Here is a 23,498-nt window from a genome sequence, read left to right as displayed (position 1 = left end):
CAAAGAAATTTCAGCAAGGATTGGAGCCTTGGATCAGAGATAGGGTGGCTATGTTTGAGCTTGAAACTTATGCGGGAGTAGTATAGAAAGCTGCTCTGATTGAGAATAATGGGATGCAGTCACGGAAAGAGAGGGATAACAAGAAGCGGAAGGTTCCATTTTATGGAGAAAAGTCTGAAGCTGGAAGTTCGCAAGATCGGAATGTAAAGAGGATTGGTTTCCAGAAGGGTGGAAATTTTCAAAGGAAGGGAAATTTGGGCAAAAGGCAAGAATCAAAAGGGAACAATCAGGCAAGCCAAGGGCAAGTTGGAGAAAACAGGTTCCAGAGGCCAGAATGCAAGCACTGTGGAAGAAGGCACCCCGGAGTATGCAATAAGCTGAGTATGACCTGTTATAGGTGCAATCAGAAGGGACATTTGGCAAACGAGTGCAAGATGCCGAAGCCAGGAGTTACGTGTTACAAGTGTGGGAAGACTGGACACATGGCTAGGGAGTGTAAGGCAACAGGACCAGTCAGAGCTCTGATGAACGTGGCAAGTACCAGTGCAAGCGTGCCAGCTGAGGTATTGGCGTTACCTCCACCACCCGCACCAACCCCGCAAGCAACAGCAAGGACATTTGATCTAAAGATGAAAGATGCTGTTCAGAATTCTGAGGTGATAGCAGGTACACTTTTACTCAATAATGTCAAAGCTAAAGTATTGATTGATTCGGGAGCAACAAGATCTTTCATATCAGAATCTTTTGTTGATAAGCTCCAATGTGATAAAACGGTTATGAGTGAGGTAGTAAATGTGGTAATTGCGAACCAAGAGAAGATTCCTGTGAATCAATTTTGTCCAAAATGTGAGATTGATATTTCGGGATATAAGTTCTCAGCCGACTTGATACTCTTCAAGCTGGGAGAGTTTGATATAATTTTAGGAATGGATTGGTTAGGAGAGAATAGCGCTCAGATAAATTGTAAGACCAAGAGAGTGTATTTAAAGACGAAGAGTGGAGAGAAGGTAGTATTTAAGGGGCAGAGGCAAGGGCAACTATTTCTTACAATTATTCAGGCTAAGAAGTTACTTAGAAAAGGTTGTGAGTCGTTCCTAGCATATGTAGTGGATTCAGAGAGAGGCAGCCCCAGCATGGAAGATATTCCTGTAGTTAATGAGTTCCCCGATGTGTTTCCCGACGAACTACCAGGCTTACCACCAGATCGACAAATTGAGTTCGAGATCAACCTTGCTCCAGGCACGGAACCAGTTTCAAAGGCTCCGTATAGGATGGCACCAGCAGAAATGAAAGAGTTGGCGAGCCAGCTACAAGAATTATTGGATAAGGGAGTGATACAACCAAGTACGTCGCCATGGGGAGCACCTGTTCTCTTTGTGAAGAAGAAAGATGGGAGTATGCGTCTATGCATAGATTACCGGGAGTTGAATAAAGTAACGATCAAGAACCGCTACCCGCTACCAAGGATAGATGACCTTTTTGATCAGTTAAAGGGAGCAAAATGCTTTTCGAAGATTGATTTGAGATCGGGATACCATCAATTAAAGATCAAGGAAGAAGATATTCCCAAGACCGCATTTAGGACTAGATATGGGCATTATGAATTCCTAGTAATGCCGTTTGGATTGACCAACGCTCCGGCCGCATTTATGGATCTGATGAATCGAGTATTTAAGAAGTATTTGGATAAATTTGTCGTGGTATTTATTGATGACATCCTTATTTATTCTAAGTCGGAAGAAGAACATATGCAGCACCTCTGGATAGCATTGGAGATACTCCGACAAGAGAAGTTGTATGCCAAGTTTACCAAATGTGAGTTTTGGTTAAAGGAAGTTCAATTTTTGGGGCATGTTATTGGAAATGAGGGAGTTAAAGTGGATCCGGCGAAGATTGAGGCAGTTATGAGTTGGGAGAGGCCAAAGACTCCTACGGAAGTGCGAAGTTTTCTAGGATTGGCCGGATACTATAGAAGATTCGTCAAGGATTTCTCGAAGATCGCCACGCCATTGACCAAGTTAACCAGAAAGAATCAAAAGTTTGAATGGAGTGCAGAATGTGAAAATAGCTTTTAAGAGTTAAAACATAAGTTGGTAACAGCTCCGGTGTTGGTACTTCCAGATGATCAAGGGAATTTTGTAATATTCAGCGACGCTTCACATAAGGGTTTGGGTTGTGTGTTGATGCAACACAGTAAGGTAATAGCATATGCGTCAAGACAGTTGAAGCCGCACGAGTTAAAGTATCCGACGCATGACTTGGAACTAGCCGCCATAGTGTTCGCACTCAAGATTTGGAGACACTATCTCTATGGAGAGAAGTGTGAAATCTACACGGATCACAAGAGTTTAAAGTACATTTTTACTCAGAAAGAGCTCAATATGAGGCAGAGGAGATGGCTGGAATTGATCAAGGACTATGACTGTTCGATAAATTACCATCCTGGAAAGGCGAACGTAGTGGCCGATGCGCTGAGTCGGAAGGAGAGATTGAATATGATGATAACATCAAAAGAGTTATCTGAAGAAATCGGAAAATTTGAATTGGAACTTTGTGCTTATGGGAAAGTCAAAGAAGTTTGTCGTGCAATGACCTTTCAGCCAACACTAATGGAAAAGATAAAGAAGTGTCAAGAGGAAGTAATGGAAAAAGAGAAAAATCAGTTATCTGGAGAAGAGATTAATACTAAAAGGGATGAGCAAGGAATACTAAGGTTTTCATCCAGAATATGGATTTCTCATGTACCTGAATTAAAGAATAAGATCCTCCATGAAGCCCACCATTCGAAATTTTCAATCCACCCGGGAAGCACCAAGATGTATCAAGACTTAAAGAAGAACTTTTGGTGGCCAAATATGAAGCGAGACGTGGCAGAATGGGTTGCGAAGTGCTATACTTGTCAGAAAGTAAAGGCAGAACATCAACGACCAAGCGGATTAATTCAGCCCCTGAAGATTCCAGAATGGAAATGGGAAAATATCGCTATGGACTTTATAGTAGGACTACCGCGAACAAAATCCGGACATGACGCAATATGGGTTATAATTGATCGTCTTACGAAGTCGGCGCATTTCCTTCCAATAAATGAGAAGTCGTCACTGGACAAGTTGGTTCATCTGTATGTGCACGAAATCGTATTAAGGCATGGAGTACCCGTATCAATAGTTTCAGACAGAGATCCCCGATTTAACTCGAGATTCTGGAAGCAATTCCAGGAATGTCTTGGCACGAAGTTGAATATGAGCACGGCGTATCACCCGCAGACTGATGGTCAGAGCGAAAGGATGATTCAAACAATCGAAGACATGTTGCGCAGTTGTGCAATCGATTTTGCAGGAAGTTGGGACGACCACCTGCCATTGATTGAATTCTCATATAACAACAGCTATCATTCCAGTATCGGCATGCCACCATATGAAGCTTTGTACGGGCGAAAATGTAGATCACCAACAAGTTGGGATGAAGTAGGAGAAGGAAGAATTCTCGGCTCAGAATTGGTACAACGGTTGCATGACTCAGTCAAGTTAATTCAGAAAAGGTTGCTTGCTGCTCAAGATAGACAGAGGAAGTATGCGGATCCAGCGCGTAAGGATGTTCAATTCCAAATTGGCGAAGCTGTGTTGCTAAAGGTGTTACCTAGGAAAGGGTTGATGAGATATGGCAAGAAAGGAAAGTTAGCACCTAGATACATAGGTCCTTTTGAGATTTTGAGTCAAGTAGGAAAGGTGGCCTACGAGTTGGCCTTACCACCTCAGTATCGGCATGTGCGTAACGTGTTCCATGTGTCGTTACTTAAGAAATATAATCCTGACACTAGCCATGTGATAGAATATGAACCCGTAGAAATTCAGGCAGACCTGTCATTTGTGGAGCAACCGGTTAAAATACTCGACTGGCAAGTAAAGAGTCTTAGAAATAAGTCAGTAAAGTTAGTAAAAGTACTTTGGAAGAACCCTAAGGTCGAAGAGTCGACTTGGGAGTTAGAGTCTGATATGCGTTCCCGGTATCCTCATCTGTTCTCTTAGATTCTGGGGACAGAATCCCTTAAGGGGGAGAGGATGTTACGACCGGCATTTTATGTAATATTATTTGTGAATTTGGTATAATATTAAGTCAAATGAAAATATATTCAATGATTGTACGTTTGTGTGAGTGAAAATTTCTGCATTATAAATTTGCTTTGGGTAGTATATGATTTTTCAAAGCAAGAGTTTATTTAATTTCTTTATTTTTGATTTATAAGGAATATTCTAAGCTTTGGAAAAATCTTCTTTTAAAAGGCATTTTGATCACAAATTTTGAAAATGATTTTATAAAGTCTCTAAAAATACAAGTTATTTTATGGTATAAATTTTATAATTTTTGAACTTGTATTTTATTTTATAAAAATAAATCTTTACAAATTTTATTTGTTATAATTATCAAATTACATGAATAACCTTGCATGCAAACTCTCTTTCTATTCTTTCAAAGGGCAAATAAGACTTTTCCAACCCCACTAACTCATTTGATTATTACCAAATTACTACCTTAGCCTTGCATGCAAAATGGCCTAACTTTAGCCAAGGGACATTTTTGTAAGTTCTCACTTCCACTCATTACTTGTCAACCAAATAGCATAAAACAAACAAATCAAAGTGGAGAGAAGTCATTCATCATTTCACACTCCAACACACCACAAAAATTTCTCTCTTCCCCTCCCTCCCTTTTGCTCTCGGCCGAACCCCATTTCCCCACTCCCTTCCATTTTTCATTCCATTTCTCATCTTCCCTAGTGTAATTATTTCACCTACATTTATTTTATATATTTCCCAAGAGTTTTTTGATTTGGAAGATGAAGTTTCATGGTTGCATGTGTAGTTTTGTGTGATCTCCAAAGAGAAACTCTTGATTCTTGTGAATTCAAGAGCTCTCTATGAGATATATTATGTATATGTGCTAACTAAGTGTTTTATGGAGATATCATGCTTTAAAATCCTTTGCATGCTACTGAAATCTCATTATAAATTTATGTTTAGCCATGCATGCTAGTTTTAAGATATTAAACTGATGATCAACCATGTTTTGCATGCTATTCTTTTCGAAATCATGTTGTTATCTATAAAATTCGAAATAGATGTGCTTAAATAGATTGTTTCCATGATGAATTTCTTATTAATACTTAAAAGGAGTTATATTTCATAATTATTAAGGATAAGTATTAGGTGCAAGTCGATTTTGCAAGCATTTACAACTTTATGCCTAGCCGAAATCTTGTTATGTGCTTTCCATGAGTTGCATGTTATATATTTAGTTGCATGTTATTGTTTTTAGGCATGGATGATCTCACCCAATGTTATTTTGAGAATAAAGGAGTTAGTTCAGTAGATTACCATGTATAAGTCTTGGTTTAAGTATTGAGTTTTTGTTAGTTGAGTTGTCAAGTCAAAACCTTGGAAAAATGAGAGTTATAGTTTCTGCAGAAAAATCAGTTTAATACCCTGAGGTTTAGAGTGAGTTTTGACCATGTCATTGATGTGCACTTTGAGCCCAAGCTACCAGAAGTTAGTATGGGGAGTATATAATAGGTTTTAGGAGTTGGTTGGAGGTTTGCATGTCATTTGGTTAGGTGCACAAGTAGAATAACAAAACCTGTCCAGCAGGGGACAGTTTTGTTGCAACTTAGAAATAGGGAGATTTGGCCATGTCATGGGTAGGCCCTCATTAGGCACAATTGGGCCTTAGTTAGAGGGTATGTCAGAGAAGTTTTTCCAACCATAGTTCATAGGATATGAGCTAGAACCATGTGTCACAAGTTAATTCAAGTCAGGGCATTTTCTGCCCAGAAAAATAGGGGAACCTTGGACTTTTAGCTTAGGCCCAAGAAGGCCCAAGCCAGGCCTTTGAGCCACATCAAGCTTGTGAGATGCCCTTAGGTCAGGAGAGTCTTGTGTAAAATTTTTGAAGAAAAACTTGTAGTTTAAGAGTGTCTAATGCACTCAAGAAACCTTAGTTACCATTCTGAAATTTGCACCAGTGAGCACTTTCATTTATCACATAGTTTTAGAACACTTAGAAGTGAGTATTAGGTCAACCACCATAGTTGTAAGATAGTATAAGGTCAGTAAAGAAAAAGGCACAAGTAAGGGTAAATAGGTTTTGGATAATTTAGGAAAGGCACATTGAGTTAGGAAGCCCAAATTTGAAGACTTTGTTTAGTTAGCGACCAAGTGACTTAAGTGGTGAGTCGAGATCATCCAAGCCTAGTGTGGCATTATGGTGTATATGATGTTATTTGGTATTAATATACGATATGTGATTATGTGGCTACGTGTGTACATTTGATAATATAATGGTGGATATGAATTAAGTGCGTATAGGCCTAAGTGCCATCCATGTTTAATTTCGGGTTGTAAATAGGTTAAGATGGTAAGAATATATTATAATGAGGATTATTATTATTTATGTAGGATCTCGAGACAAGGGAAAACTTGCCATAAAAGTCGAGTGAAGCTCCAGTTGTTGCTCCTACCAGTCAGACCAGACCAGTCTATCTCAAGGCAAGTGATTCAACTTGACTTTCGTATTTACTGTAAACAGTTCATATATATATCGATGCAATTATCCTGAGTCATTTTGATATATTTAAATCAAGCGTATCTTTTGTTTATCTTTGAGTTACATAGAGATGCCATGAACCCTCGAGTACGTATTGCAAGTAGTTCAAAAGTCTTTCATGATAGTTTAATGCCATGATAAAATAGAGATTTGTTATAATACCTTATTGATCCTTTTGATTATCATGCTATTGATCCCTGAGAAATCTTGATATTGCACCCTGATGCTTTGATTCAACTCTTGAAATAACCTCGATAGAAACTTTATCTTGATACCTAAAAGCCAATCATTTCTTAAATTCATTCATGATTGTTTGATAACCCTATCCTTACCCTAAAAGCTTGATACCCTGTTATATCTTGAGCTGATGATCACTTTCTTTATATTTTAACACCTCTATCCTATTGGAACAAGTGATGCTTATCTTCTTGATGTTCTAATACCTATACCTTGTCTACAACCATTGCTTTAAGCCTAGTTTGGCATTACTCTTTCATATTATCCAATAGCCTTGCTCAATTTCCTTGTCAAAGTTCTTGTTTATGGAAACCTCTCAATTACCCTAATATAGTAAAGTCTAGTGGATCATGGCCCTGAGATTTAGTGTCATATTTCCAGTGTTTCAAGTTGATCTATAATCCCTTGATAAAAATGATTACAGTCGAAAGAGATTTTGTCATAAATCGGCATCAGTTTTTAAAATGATTAAAATGTGGATTTTTCAGTCCCAAAGGGGGATAAATGTTTTCTTTGAATGGTGGATCTGGACTGAGACGCGAGTCCTTTCCACACTTATATTAGGCTTAAAAGTTGCCTAGGGATTCCCAATAATGTTTTAGAACCCAGCGAGGTTCGGGATTACTTCGCGGCTGATCACCGGCTGTAATCCGTAGCGTCATAAAATGATTTTGATTAAGAATGATTTTTAAAATTTGTTTTGATGCAAGCAAAATGATGCCAACTCACATAAGTTTTATCTCTCGTTATCATTGATTATGTCTTTCCATTGTCATTCCTAAAGGTATATCTCGATTTATGTTTTGCGTTGTACTATTAGCACTTGTTGAGCTTTTGGCTCACTTCTTGCTTTACCCTTATATTACAGCTAGCAGCTATGGTTAGATTCGAGCAGACTGCCCGTAAGACCTGTGATGCTGATGCTTATGTTCGAGCTCAGGTAGAATAAGTAATAATAGTTGTGTGAGGACTCGGTATTTGTAATCAGATGTAATAGTTGGTAGTGTTGGGCTGTTCCAAACCCTAAACTGTAAGATCTTGGATTTTGGTTGTGTATTCTTCATTAAAAAGATGTAATAGCTATATTTATTTCGCTATTTAAGTTGGGGGTGTGACATAAATCATACTTATAAATAATCCGAACTATAAATAACTGAAAACTAATCCAGCTTATTCTGACTACCTGTGGTACGACACCAAATAATCTACGGAACAGCTGGCCATTTCCTACCCATTTCCTGGATATGGTTCTCATGGCAGGCATCCTGATTCACTGGTGTGTTGTGTCAATTTAAGAAAACAAGTGTGAGTTATAATGCCCAGCATAATAATGTACAGTATGGAAATGACTGGAAGAAACCGGAAGATATTAACCTTGGAAGAAATAGGACATTCACTGGAACCACCGCATACGATAATCAGTCGTACTACAAAAATATTAACCTTTTCTACTAGTAGAAGGACGAAACCGTCATCTCTCGGTTATCACCCTTGCCGCATACGGGCTATATGTCCTCATTTCGGGTATACACACACTTCGCAGGTCCATATGTACATATTGTACCGTCTCCTACGGTACCAGTAGCCTATCCAATACACGAAGTACTTGGATTCTACCCCTCCCTTGTCCTTTAGGAAATCCTATCATGTCTCGAGAACTTGAACCACATCGAAGTTTGTCAGTCATATGTCATAGCCTATTTGTATATTCGAGGATTCAACTCAACTCAAATAAGAATGTAATAAGTAAATAGTGGATCTACCGTCAAAGAGATCTCGCTAAGTAACATCTGTCAAAGGATTCAGAAACAAGGTTCATCTACAGACTTGAGGAATTAATTCACTGGAAAAAGTTCAAGAAATTGATCAAGCCTCAGTGATATAAATCAAGGTTGTGGATTTAATCAAGTGACAGAGATCTCGTCAGGGTATCAGATAATTACAAGGATTTAATCTGAAGAAAATCAAGTATCAAAGTCAAGACATGAAGAAACGTCACAGAAGTTAGTCACTCATGAACCAGACAGTACATCGAGTGTCAACATTGAAGTGGTGGAATTAATTCATAATTTTCAGTAATTTTCAGAAGATTTACAGAAGAATGGTTGCAGTTCAAGAGTAGTATTAATTCTCTATTAATTAATTAAGTCATATAATTTAATTAAGAAAATAAATTATATCTGCAAATATTAATTTATTTATTAATTGAATTAATTGATTAATTAATTCTGAATTAATATTAAGATTTTTTAGAATTGTTTTTGGATTAAAATCAGTTTAAATCAGCAAGACAATTGAAAATGAACTAGCATGACAATCTGGATTGTCATACCGATTGTCATGCCAAGTCATTTCAATTGTCATACCGAAAGTTACACTGGGAGGAGGATTGTCTTGCCAGTTCATTCTGATTGTCTTGCTAGTTCAATCAATAGGCTCACCGAAAGTCTTGCTAGCTCAATGGATTGTCTTGCTAGCTCAATGGATTGTCTTGCTGAGCTAAAAGGATTGTCTTGCCAACAAATCAGGTGGTTGTTTTATTATTTAAACAACAGAAGCAACAGAAGTCAATCATTCATCCGAAAAATATTTCAAGAACAAAGAAAAGCAGAAGCTGAAAAATATATCATCTCTTCTCTGCTAAAATCAAGATCACAATTTCAAGCTTGTAAAATTAAATCCAATCAACTAGAAATCTTTATCTTGTTCTTGTGTAACAATCTAGTGGATCAAAATCCCTAGAACTTAATCTCAAATTGCGTTTAGCATTTGAATCTTTTTATTACAAAAATAGAAAAAGTTCATGTCGAATTTATTCTAGATTTGTGATAATTAATTTGAGATTAATTCCTTGTAATCGATACAGTTGTTGTAACACCTTTCAAGTTTAATAATATTTTTATTTAACTTGAATTTTATTTCACATTTTTTATTCCGCATTTAATTCGATTATTCGGTACTGTTTGTATTCAACCCCCCCTTCTACAAACACATTGGGACCTAACAATTGGTATCAGAGCCTTCTGATTAACGAAAAAATCAAGATCCTAGACTTTTGTGATTTTTCAACTCCTTGAATTTTTATTTATTCAAAAATTCATAATGACTTCACAAAAAGTTGGAACCGTTAAAATTCCACTATTTGATAAAGAAAATTATATCATGTGGAAGAAGAAGATGCTATTATTTTTACAAGTTGCAAATCCCAAATATCTGAACTTGTTAAAGAAGGGTCTAAAAACTCCGATGGTTATTGAACCAGAGGTGATAGTAGATGATGTTGTGATTACCAAAGCTAGAACCTATCCAAAAGAGCCTGAAGATTTTACTCCTGCTGAGAAGGAAGAATCCTCCTTGGATGCCAGCCTTCAATTAATATTAATTGATTCCCTTGACCCCTTGATGAACAGACATGTGATGAACTGTAAAAATTCCAAACACATGTGGGAAACTATTGAGGTGATTAATGAAGGCACAGAGGAAGTTAGGGAGAACAAGTTGGAGATCCTAACCTCTGAGTATGAATATTTTAAATCAAATCTAGGAGAAGGAATTACTGAAGTGTTTGGTACAATGCGTTGATCAACAACCTGAACATAAATGGGAAATATTATTCAATCAGGGAGGTCAACAAAAAGTTCCTTTTAACACTGCCAACTCATCTTGAACATAGAATCACTGCCATTAGAGAAGCTAGAGATCTGAGTGAGATTTCTTTGGACAGGCTCTATGGAGTGTTAAAAACCTATGAGTTGGAGCAGATTCAACAAAAGGAAGTCTACGGGAAGGATAGAATGGTCAGCACATCTACTGCACTTATAGCTGAAGGTCAACAACAACAATAATCTCAACAATTGGAGAGAATGGTACAGTGTTCCAAGGCTGAGGAAAATATGTTAGTAGCAGAATATGATCCTCCTACTACAAATCAATCAAGTGATGATTTTTATTCCTTGGAAGAGCTGGAGCAATTGGAAGACGAGTCAATGGCCCAAATTGTCAAGAGATTCTCCCATGTCAGATTCAAGAGGAATCCCAAGCTTAAGTACAAGTCCAACTACAACAAATTCCAGAAAGGTAAATCTTCATCCTCTAACACCAGCAGTGGTGGATACAAAACAGGGATGGTTGATCGGAGCACCTTCAGATGCTATAACTGCAATGAGTTGGGACACTTTGCCACAGAATGTAGAAAGCCAAAGCAAGTAAGAAAGAACTCTGAAAGGGCTTATCTGGCAAAGGGAAGAAGCTGGGGTGATACTGACAGTGAAGATGAAGATGAAGGAAATCTTGCTCTTATGGCTATTGATGGAAAAGCTTCATCGTCAAGAATAGAGGTAAAACTTTCTGATGCTGAAATGGTTTATCATCTAAGAGGTAACTTAGATTGTGCACGTCGTGATAATGAACTGTTAAGTTTACATCACAGACCTTGAGAAAGAGGTCAATGAATTAAGACTTCTGCACATTAATCAAGACAAATTTAAAGAACAAGTATCTTTTCTAGAGAATAGAGTTGACTGTTATAGAAAACTCGAAACTATTCTCAAAGACAAGATCATTGGTCTTGAGACTAAGGTTAGAGCCTACTTCAATTCTTGTTCGAAGGCTAAAGAGTTCTACAGTAAGCAATCTGTTAATCAAACATCTGGAATAGGTTATGATTACAATGTTGCTATTGGAGAATTAGGCATAAACTCCCCTTCTCGTGTCTGTGCTAAAGGGAGGGAAGTACCACATGTGCTTAAGGGTGTTGATGAACCCCTCTATAAACCATCAATTGCTGAACCATTTGATGCGACCTCTTCTATTATTCAGGAAGAAATACGTGCTGAAGATCATGCTAATGAGAAGGTTGTTTCCAAGTCAAGTGTGTCGAAAGTTCCAGTCAAAGTTGTGAAAGCAACTGAGACTAACTCAGACACACATGAGTTGGATAACAAAAATGCCATGTCTGCCATGCATAAATTGCCTACTATTAATCACTCTCATAAAGCATGTGGTGTTTCTAATTGTATGTCTTGTGCTTTTAATATGATGTATGCTTATTTTAATGGTAAGCATATTTCTAATGATAAGACTACTCCTCGTCAGCATGTGAATAACAAGAAGCATGACAGGTCTAAGACTACTAGTCCTTCTAAGGCTAGAAAGAAGACATTTGTGCCTAAGCTTAAACAGAAATTTGTTAAGGCTGTTTACAAGGTCAAATGTTCAGTCATTGAGAAAGTTGAGGCAATTAAAATTAAAAATGTTGTTTTGCCTGACAAAGGACAGTTCTACAAGTATGCCGGGCCCAACCAAGTTTGGGTTCCGAAGAAGGTCTAATCCATTTGTAGTGCAGGGCATTAAACATGTGTAACCGGTAGTGTGGATTCTTGACAGTGGATCATCAAGACATATAACCGGAGATAGAGCCCTGCTATCAAATGTGGTTGAGAAAGCTGGCCCCCTGGTTACCTTTGGAGATAACAACAAAGGTTTATCTGAGGGATATGGCTGCTGCAAGCTGGGAATGTTATCATTGAAAATTTGTATATTGTGCTAGTTTATTATCAGGAAGCAGTATCTAACATATAGCACCAGTGACAAGACTTGAGAATATTATGACATATCAGGCACCTGCTGCACATTATACTTGGAATTGTACTCTAGTAAGATGTGTACAAGTGTACTCCTGGTTGGTGAGTTAAAAGAGGAAGTTAGTGCACCACAGTTCATGGACTTTGCAGCTGCATATCTATTGGACTATGAAATCTCTTCTTCACAATCTCACTTCAGGTTGGTATGAACTAGTGTACTAACTCAAGCAATCGTCAAGGACATGGTATGGCACTCTAATTGAAGTTATAATTTAATATGAACTAGTAGAGTCGTCATATTTATAACTCTCTTTTCACTAGGCACAAACATATTATTTTATATGTGCAGTGAGTTTTAGGAGTAAATCAAACTTCTTTCTACATTAGTGATTTCTTATTTCATGTAAAATCTTTTGAAATCACTATTGTACATCATTACTCTCAAAAGATTAAATGTATAATTTTCATTCATTATAGATCTTAAGTACATTTTATCTCTCTATATTGCCCTATGTTCTGTGATACAGGTTCAGTCTCCAATGGCTTTCTTTCATTGACAGTCATGAGGTTGAAAACCCACAACATCTATCCCAGACTGTAAAGACAAACACAGAAACAGAACCAACCAACACTCTCTTACCACTAAATGTAGTATGAATGAGCGTGAGGGAGATAGTGCCTTAGTGCACCACATAAGGAAGGTTCTGTAGTCAACCCAGTAGCTCTGTCTCCTACATAGATGAGTAGTATTTAAACCGAGACAACTGCTAGCCCCCATACATCTTCTCAAAAAGATGTAATGGCTGAAAAGGCACAAAAATAGTTACTAGATTCATTCTCTTAACAGGGTGCGTCTATTGAAATTTGCCTGTCGGCCAAGGCATCCGATGTAGTGTCACCACTTCAAACATAAACAATTCTTGATGCACAAGGAGAGGTTACACACACAAAGGATGAGTTGACGGAAACAAGAATTTCGACCATTTTAAGGTCAGATTCGATTGTTCAAGGTTCGTTAATGGACCAATTGCCTTTACAGGTGTTAGGAGAGGATACTGATCCAAAAGCCATATGTCAGTGGTCAGTGTCTACCTCCCCAGGCTTAAATCCCCTGGATGCATCTGCGGATGGTGGATCTGACATAGGCGCAGATCGGCAACTTGTTGACAATGATTCAGATATTACATGATGAGTCACAAGGAAATGTCTTCACAGACATTAGAAGGGAACTTTGATCTTTATGCTAAATTCGATGGATCATTGTTTACCTTCCCAGAATTCAAATCTGGAACCCTAAAAGGGAAACTAGCAACTTGTAAATTATGACTCAGATTCATCTGACGAGTTTAACAAGGATGGGGATTTGTGAACTCCCATTGCACCACCTGTGACCTCCTTAAGGATGGCTAAGGTGATTTTCCTTGCAGGTACAGCTGGAATATGGAGCTATGAGAGGAGTGATACAATTGTGAGAATGAGTGTAAACACGAGTGGAGAGAAGAGTAAAACACATGTGAGGTACACTAAACAGAATCACACACTCATAGTGAGGAAGAAAGAGAAACTACTTGTTATTTCTTTTCCAACCAAGTGGAATATGAGAACTCCTTCAGATGACGGCATACATTCCTTCACTAAGGGGGAGATAAAAGCTTAAGTAATAGTTTGGAGGATTCCTCAACTAAGGGGGAGAAATTGCAGGGAGTAAGAAAAAGGTAAAGAACATGTACACTACACCACACCATTGTTGTTTGTAACTGCGGATCCTATTGTACAGGAGAGGTGGTAAACACGAGGTGATTTTCTAGTAAGGGAAGAAGCTGTTTTCTAAAAGGGGAGTACCATTTGTTTTTATCTGCGGATCCTATTGTACGGGAGAAGTGGTAAACGAAAGTGATCTTCTTTAATCAGTTGATTCTCATAGGGGGAGAAGCAAGACAGATATGCGCTTCTCAACATGAAATGTGGTTGTATAAATGAAAATGAAACTACTTGAAGATATGTTCAGTCTAGAGGAACATCTACTTGGAATCTGGAAAATGTTAAATCTAGTCCAGAACTTTTCTACTATTTACTTTGTATTTCTTTTTATTTCTTTTTCTTATTTGTTAGTTGAGTTATCCTCTAGGTATTTGTGTGTTATTGTCTAACAAACAAATAGGGGGAGATTGTAAGTCATATGTCATAGCCTATTTGTATATTCGAGGATTCAACTCAACTCAAATAAGAATGTAATAAGTAAATAGTGGATCTACCGTCAAAGAGATCTCGCTAAGTAACATCTGTCAAAGGATTCAGAAACAAGGTTCATCTACAGACTTGAGGAATTAATTCACTGGAAGAAGTTCAAGAAATTGATCAAGCCTCAGTGATATAAATCATGGTTGTGGATTTAATCAAGTGACAGAGATCTCGTCAGGGTATCAGATAATTACAAGGATTTAATCTGAAGAAAATCAAGTATCAAAGTCAAGACATGAAGAAACGTCACGGAATTTAGTCACTCATGAACCAGACAGTACATCGAGTGTCAACATTGAAGTGGTGGAATTGATTCATAATTTTCAGTAATTTTCAGAAGATTTACAGAAGAATGGTTGCAGTTCAAGAGTAGTATTAATTCTCTATTAATTAATTAAGTCATATAATTTAATTAAGAAAATAAATTATATCTGCAAAGATTAATTTATTTATTAATTAAATTAATTGATTAATTAATTCTGAATTAATATTAAGATTTTTTAGAATTGTTTTTGGATTAAAATCAGTTTAAATCAGCAAGACAATTGAAAATGAACTAGCATGACAATCTGGATTGTCATACCGATTGTCATGCCAAGTCATTTCAATTGTCATACCGAAAGTTACACTGGGAGGATGATTGTCTTGCCAGTTCATTCTGATTGTCTTGCTAGTTCAATCAATAGTTTCACCGAAAGTCTTGCTAGCTCAATGGATTGTCTTGCTAGCTCAATGGATTGTCTTGCTGAGCTAAAAGGATTGTCTTGCCAACAAATCAGGTGGTTGTTTTATTATTTAAATAATAGAAGCAACAGAAGTCAATCATTCATCCCAAAAACAGTTCAAGAACAAAGAAAAGCAGAAGCTGAAAAATATATCATCTCTTCTCTGCTAAAATCAAGATCACAATTTCTAGCTTGTAAAATTAAATCCAATCAACTAGAAATCTTTATCTTGTTCTTTTGTAATAATCTAGCGGATCAAAATCCCTAGAACTTAATCTCAAATTGCGTTTAGCATTTGAATCTTTTTATTACAAAAATAGAAAAAGTTCATGTCGAATTTATTCTAGATTTGTGATAATTAATTTGAGATTAATTCCTTGTAATCGATACAGTTGTTGTAACACCTTTCAAGTTTAATAATATTTTTATTTAACTTGAATTTTGTTTCACATTTTTTATTCCGCATTTAATTCGATTATTCGGTACTATTTGTATTCAACCCCCCCTTCTACAAACACATTGGGACCTAACAAAGTTCCTCCAAGCGTTTTGCTTGTTGATATGCATAGCTTTACTGTAGATATATGTATATATGTACTTCCGAAAGTTTCGGAGGAAGTACTAAGGATGTGAGTTGACCGTTGTCAACAGATAATCAATAAGGGGGAAAAGTCTCTCCTTGAAACTATATTCAAAATATTAATAAGTCGGGATAATATTCATCGACGATCTGAAATTATTCGAATGATACTCCTAAATCAAAAAGTATGTTTTATATCAGGATCTATGATTTTTAAATCAATATTAAACCCTTTAATAAATAATAATTAATTAAATAATAGTCTATAAATAATTAAATGATAATTGATATTAATCATACCTCGAATGAGTTTACTCTCTAAAAGATTTATTTAAAATAATATTCCTCAACTAGTTTGTGTCTACATAATTAATAATCTATAATGATTAATCGGGTTTGAAATAAATAAACGTTGGAGTATACTACTCTCATAATAAAGGAATACATATATAATATTTATTATCCGAACAATAAAATATAGTTGAGGGAATATGATCGTTGGAAAATCATTTTAATAAAAGTTTGAGGTGTTTTAATGTTTCGCAAATGGACGATGAGTCCCTTTAAAACGTACTACTATGGACTTATAACCGTCCTATAATATCTCCGGAATGATTCCCTGGTTTTATCTTAAATCCCGACCGATTCTCGGTCTTATATAATACGTCATGCTTAAAGCAAAATAAACATTTCACGATATATACTTATCGTACGACATCGCTACATTATGCGAAAATTCAACAACTACGTATCATGGCAAACATGGTATTTAAGCGATGATAGTAAATCAATCCTTTCACAACACAACAGTAAAAATGGAGTTGGGTTTCTAAACTTGCCTGGATATCTGGAGGTGGAGGATGCTCTAGGTTCCACTCGGAAATCTATAACTATAAACACATTTCATTTCGTTAGGTTCCGTTCTAATTTACGGAAACTCGCACTCATACGCTACTTATTATGCACCCTATCAACTCATAATACCCTTAACATTCCTTTAGTTCATATTCACATTATGATCACTTCATTTTCCTAAGTATCTTGGGTTCATTCTCATTATCGTCGTCGGCTCCGCTTAAGGATTCTCTCGGTTTCTACTCGCGCAGTCTCGGCTCCGACATTTTTATAAAATTGAGAAATCATTATTTTCACTTGAAATTTTTAAGGAAGTTAGGAAACTCAATGTGTTACTCTCTGTAGAAAGTTCATGATTTATGAACACATTTAAGTCTATCCTTTATATTTTCAAAGTTCATAATTCGTAGTAGTTTTTGTCGCTTAAATCACTTTTACTAAAACGACCATAACTTTTAATCCGTAATTCGGAATCAAGCGATTCAAGCGCCTAAACGATCCTTATAACATTTTCTATCCTAAAAAAATGTTATTTTTCAAGAATCTACAGTTTGCAACTTCGGGACTTTCTGCAGAAACTTAAAGTTACGGTTTGTTGGTTTTAACGAAGTTATGTTTAGGATCGGGGTTTCGTTTACGCCCTAACTATCAACACAACCACCAACAATCATCATATCATCATCAACACACAAAATCCTCTCAAGAACATCATGTTCTTGAGGCAACAATAACCAATTTTAATCTACTTAACTTAAACACCAAGTTTTCATCAATACTACTTAGTAAGCTAGGTTTACTACCACATACTAAATGGATCCTAAAATGAACCTTAAATAAAGTTGGGCCAAAGATTTTTACCTTTTTTGAAATCTTGAGATGTGTTCTTGAGGATGGTGGAGGCTTGGAAGTGCTTGATATGATTTTTAGAACCTAAAACCACCATTGAAATCAAGAAACCAAAGAGAGGTTACTATTCACACTATTCACTAGTGAGTTTCTTGAATTTATTCCACCCATCAAACCTTGATAAAAAGAGATGAAAGAATTTTCTTACCTTATTTTAGTTTCTAGGAGGCTTGGGAATTAATTGGGTGATTTTACAAGAGCTTGACTTGGAGTTTGGAATTTTAATTCCTCCTTTTCTTTAATAGGGCCGAATAGAAGTTTGGGAATTGGGGGGGGGTATTTATACTACCTGGTTGCTTCTCTTGGATGTTTTAGATAGGTTGCTTCTTGGAAGGTGACTTGATATCTTGCAACTAGATTTTATTCTTCCTAGTATAGCATTCTAGGTTTATTCTTTGTTGCCAAATCCATGGACATATCTTTGTAGCTTTGCTAGCTTACAAGCTAACTACAAGGTTAGCTTCCTTAGTACACTATTTGCTAGCTAGCTTGGTCATCCTATGGTTAACTCACTATTTTATGAAGTAACCATGTTTACTTCCTTACCATGGTTTAGTTAGTTCTTTACATTTATTTAATCGTTTACGCGTTCGCTCGGTTACTTAAACGTTCTCCGTAATACTTACTCGTAATTGGTTCGCGATGTAATTTCTTTCGTATTTATTCCTTATATTTTTATTTATCCTACTTGAATATAAATCCGTAGGATTTTAATCTCGTAATTATATTGTGATTCCCGTAATCCTCGATAAGTCGTAAATACGGTCATTTTTCAAAGTTCGTTTTCTTCGAAAACTAGTAGCGTTTACATACACTCATTTGGTACGTATAATCATAATATCAATTCCGAAACTCATTTTCTCATGCACTACATAGTGTGGGCTCAAAAGTTTTTCCCGTCTGTCAGGGTTACTATTCATTAAACGTTTTACAAGGTCTCAAAAATTCGAGTTATTACAAGCTTGTCCTACTTCATAATTTTAAGTTGGATCATACTAGAACTCATATATTTCTCCTTATACGAATATTCTCAAAAGAATCATTCTCAATTTCAATTAAGACCAAGCAAAAATTAAAGCAATTTACCCAATCTCCGTCGAGCTGTCAACTCTTCGCAAATATAGGCTCTGGGTACTCGATATATCTATAGCATCAATATGTTCGCCTCACACCTATCTTAACAACGTCCTATCTTAATAACTAATATCATATCCGATAATATTAACTCAACTCAACATAAGTTTACTTAAGTTCTTCCCTATCTCATATGATCAGTCAATCCTATCTTACTTCCACCTATTCTTATTTCAGGGACCAATAACCTGAAGCTCTGATACCAACTTGTAACGACCCCGAATCCGGGGTCAGGATTGGGTGTCACCAACCAACTTTAAATAATATAAACCTTTATATTAAAAAAAATATACAAATAACCCCTCAATTTTGGATCATTTACAAGTTATGGTATGAAACAAGAATCTAAACATCTAAAATATTATTACCTCTATACCAACTTCCCCATCTATATCACTTTGATATTTCCAACTTCCTGGAGCTGGGATCTTTCCATTATTGCTGCCTATCGTGAGCTATTTACTTTTATCCTCATGTTATACTGAAAGAATAAGGAATAACAAGCAAGAGTGAGCAAAAACTGGGGATTCTGTCGTAACATCCTTCCCCCTTAATAAGATTCTATCCTCAGAATCTCGTTAGGAAAATAACTGGGGATACCTCTCTGACATTTCACTTTCAAGTTCCCAGGTTGACTCTTCAAACATAGGATTTCTCCACAAGACTCTTACTAATGGTACATACTTATTTCTCAATATTCTCTCTTGTCGATCTAGAATTCTTATTGGCTGTTCTATATACGATAAATCAGCTTGAAGCTCTATCGGCTCATATTCTATTACATGCCTCATACCAGGATTATATTTCTTAAGTATTGACACATGAAACACATTATGGATATGCTGTATATGGGGTGGTAAGGCTAATTCGTATGCAACCTATCCCACTCTCTTCAAAATTTCAAATGGACCAACGTATCGTGGCTTTAGTTTACCCTTGTTGTCAAATCTAGTCAATCCTTTCCATGGGGATATCTTCAGTAATACATGTTCTCCTTCTTGATAATCCATATCCTTTCTGGTTTGATCTGCATATTTGCGTTGTCCATTTTGTGCTGCTTCGAGTCGTTTTTGGATAAGTTCTACTTTTTCCTTGGTCTGTTGAAACAGTTCTGGACCTAGAATTTTGCGTTCTCCAACTTCATCCCAACATGTAGGTGATCTACACTTCCTTCCATATAAGGCTTCATAAGGTGGCATTCCAATGCTAGCATGATAACTATTGTTGTAAGAAAATTTCACTGGCGGTAAATGTTTGTACCAACTGCCTTCAAAATCTATTGCACATACATGTAGCATATCTTCAATTGTTTGAATTGTTCTTTCGGTTTGCCCGTCCATCTATGGATGATAAGCGGTACTCATATTTAGCTTAGTACCCAAACATTCCTGAAACTGTCTCCAAAACCTCAAATTAAAATATGGATCTCGATCAGATACAATGGATACAGGCACTCCATGGCGTATCACTATTTCTTTGAGATATAGATGCACTAACTTATCAAGTGAAAATCTTTCGTTGATTGGGAGAAAATGTGCTGACTTTGTTAATCTGTCGATAATAACCCAAATCGCATTATGGTTTGCTATGGTTCTCGGATGTCCTACTACGAAATCCATTGCTAGGTGTTCCCATTTCCATTCTGGAATATCCAGTGGTTGTAGTAATCCTCTTAGACGTTAATGCTCTACTTTGGCTCATTGGAATGCATAACATATACTGACCCATTCAGCAATTTCTTTCTTCATATCTGGCCACCAAAAGTTTTCCTTCAAATCTCTGTACATCTTTGTAATCCCGGGATGAATTAAATATCTTGAATTGGGAGCATCTCGCAAAATTTTTTCTTTCAATTCCGCTACATTGGGTATCCAGATTCTCGAGACATATCGTAAGATCCCCTTGTCATCTTTTGGACTTGTGATTTCTTCTCCTGTCAAATTATCGATTTCATGATTCATTACTTCCTCCTGATACCTTCTTAACTTTTCCAATAATTCTGGCTAGAATGTCATTGCATAGTTCATTTCAGTGGAGTTTTCTGGAATACGAACTTCAATTTCCAATTTATCAAATTCTCTGATTAACTTTTCTGAGGATGTCAACATATTCAATCTTTCCTTTCGACTTAGTGCATCTGCTACTATATTTCATTACCTGGATGATAGTTGATTGACATGTCGTAGTCTTTGATTAGCTCTAGACAACGTCGTTGTCTCATGTTGAGTTCTTTCTGCATAACAATATACTTTAGACTTTTATGATCAGTGTAGATTTCACATTTCTCGCCATAAAGATAATGTCTCCAGAGTTTCAGTGCGAACACAGTGGCGGATAATTACAGATCATGCGTCGGATATTTTTGTTCATGATGTTTCAGTTGTCTAGAAGCATACGTGATTACATTGCCGTGCTGCATTAATACACATCCAAGTCCTCAATAAGAAGCGTTGTTGTAAAAGATGAAATCTCCTTGGTCATCTTGTAGCACAAGTACAGGTGCAGTAACCAGTCGATTCTTTAATTCTGGAAAACTTTCTTCACATTTTTCATTCCATACAAACTTTTGGTTCTTCCGAGTCAATTTGGTTAACGGCATAGCTATCTCCGCAAAGTCTTTAACAAATCTTCTGTAATAACCAACCAATACCAAGAAAATTCTAACCTCTGTCGGGGTCTTTGGTCTTTTCCAAATTTAAAATAGCTTCAATCTTTGTTGGGTCGACTTGAATTCCCTGAATACTAATTATATGACCGAGGAATTGCACTTTCTTTAACCAAAATTCACATTTCGAGAACTTTGCATAAAGTTGTTCCTTCTTTAATGTTTCCAAAGTGATTCTCAAATATTTTGCATGTCCTTCTTCAGTCTTCGAGTAGATTAAGATGTCATCAATAAATATGATAATAAATTAATCCAAGTACTTTTTGAACACTTTATTCATTAAATCCATAAACTCCGCTGGTTCATTAGTCAGTCCAAACGCCATTACGAGAAATTCGTAGTGTCTATATTTCGTCTGAAAAGTAGTCTTAGGAATATCTTCTGCCTTAATCTTTAACTGGTGGTGACCTGACCTTAAATCGATCTTTGAAAACCATGCCGCTCCTTTCAGTTGATCAAATAAATCATCAATTCGTGGTATAGGATATTTATTCTTGATAGTTAACTTGTTTAGCTCACGATAATCAATGCATAGCAGCATACTGCCGTCTTTCTTCTTCATAAACAATACCGGTGCACCCCATGGGGACACACTAGGCCTTATGATTCCCTTATCCAGAAGATCTTGCATTTGCGTTGCCAGCTCTTTCATTTCAACAGGTGTCATTCGATATGGAGCCTTCGAAACTGGTTCAGTACTTGGTGTCAAGTCAATAGTAAACTCGATTTCTCGATCCGGAGGTAGTCCTGGGAGTTCATCTGAAAAGACATCAAAAAATTCACACACCACGGGAATGTCTTCGATCTTCGGACTTTCTTTTTCTGTATCTAATACAGAGGCTAAATAAGCTTTACATCCTTGGCGTAACAATCGTTTCATCTGCATTATCGTTAAGAACCTTTGCTTCTATTTTTCGCATTTGAATGTTACCGTTATATTTCCTCCAGTTCGCAGATTCACTTTCTTATTTGCACAATTGATCAAGGAATTATTACCGTCTAATCAATCCATTCCTAAAATAACATCAAATTCTCCTAAGTTGAAAAGTATCAAGTCAACCAAGAAATGATGTCCCGCTATTTCGATATCACACCCTGGACATACTCGGTCTATCGCAATTTGATTGTCATTTGCTAACTTTATAATTAATGTTTCACCCAACCGTTGGATCTCACAATATAACTTATGAATAAATTCTTCGGAAATAAAAGATCTTGTGGCTCCAGAATCAATTAATACCGTTGGATCTACAGAATTCACGGGAACCGTACTTGCAACCACGTTCGTACTTTGCACAGCTTCTTTAATTGACATATTAAAGGTCCTTGCCCTATGCTGATTCTGCTATGATGGTGGAGGTAATGCCAAAACCCATGGAATACTGGTTATCATTGCTGCTCCTCTACAATCTTTAGTAATATGTCCCTTTCTTCCATATTGGAAACAAGTGATCGTTGTCTTCCCTGTTGGGCATTCCCCAGAGTAGTGTCCCTTCTGCTTGCACTTGAAACACGTGACATTCGGCTTATTACAAACCCCCGTATGTTTCTTTCCACATGTTCTGTAGTCGGGTATTGGTGGTCGGATGACCCTTTATTGATTTGGGGCTTGGAGTCGGTTACCCACCCTCTGATTGCCTTATTCTGTCCTTCTAAAATTTGCATTTGTCCGGGATTGAAATCGGGGTCTCCTGTTAGAACGACTCTGAAAACTTCCTTGTCCCTTTTCCTTTTGGGATGCCTCACTTTCTCCTTCAATGATCATGGCCTTCTGGACTACTGCTGTATAGGTCGTCAGTTCGAATACTTCCACTCTGCTACGAATCCATGGCCTCAGTCCTTGTTGGAATCTTTTAGCCCGCTTCTCCTCGGTATCTACCTGTTCCGGAATAAATTATGCCAATTCAGTAAACTTGGCTTCATATTCAGTGACTGACATATATCATTGCTTCAGTTCCAAGAACTTAATTTCCATT

This window comes from Apium graveolens, chromosome 5, assembly GCF_009905375.1.
Source record: "Apium graveolens cultivar Ventura chromosome 5, ASM990537v1, whole genome shotgun sequence".
In the NCBI taxonomy this organism is placed as follows: Eukaryota; Viridiplantae; Streptophyta; class Magnoliopsida; order Apiales; family Apiaceae; genus Apium; species Apium graveolens.
This window is presented reverse-complemented; position numbering follows the sequence as displayed.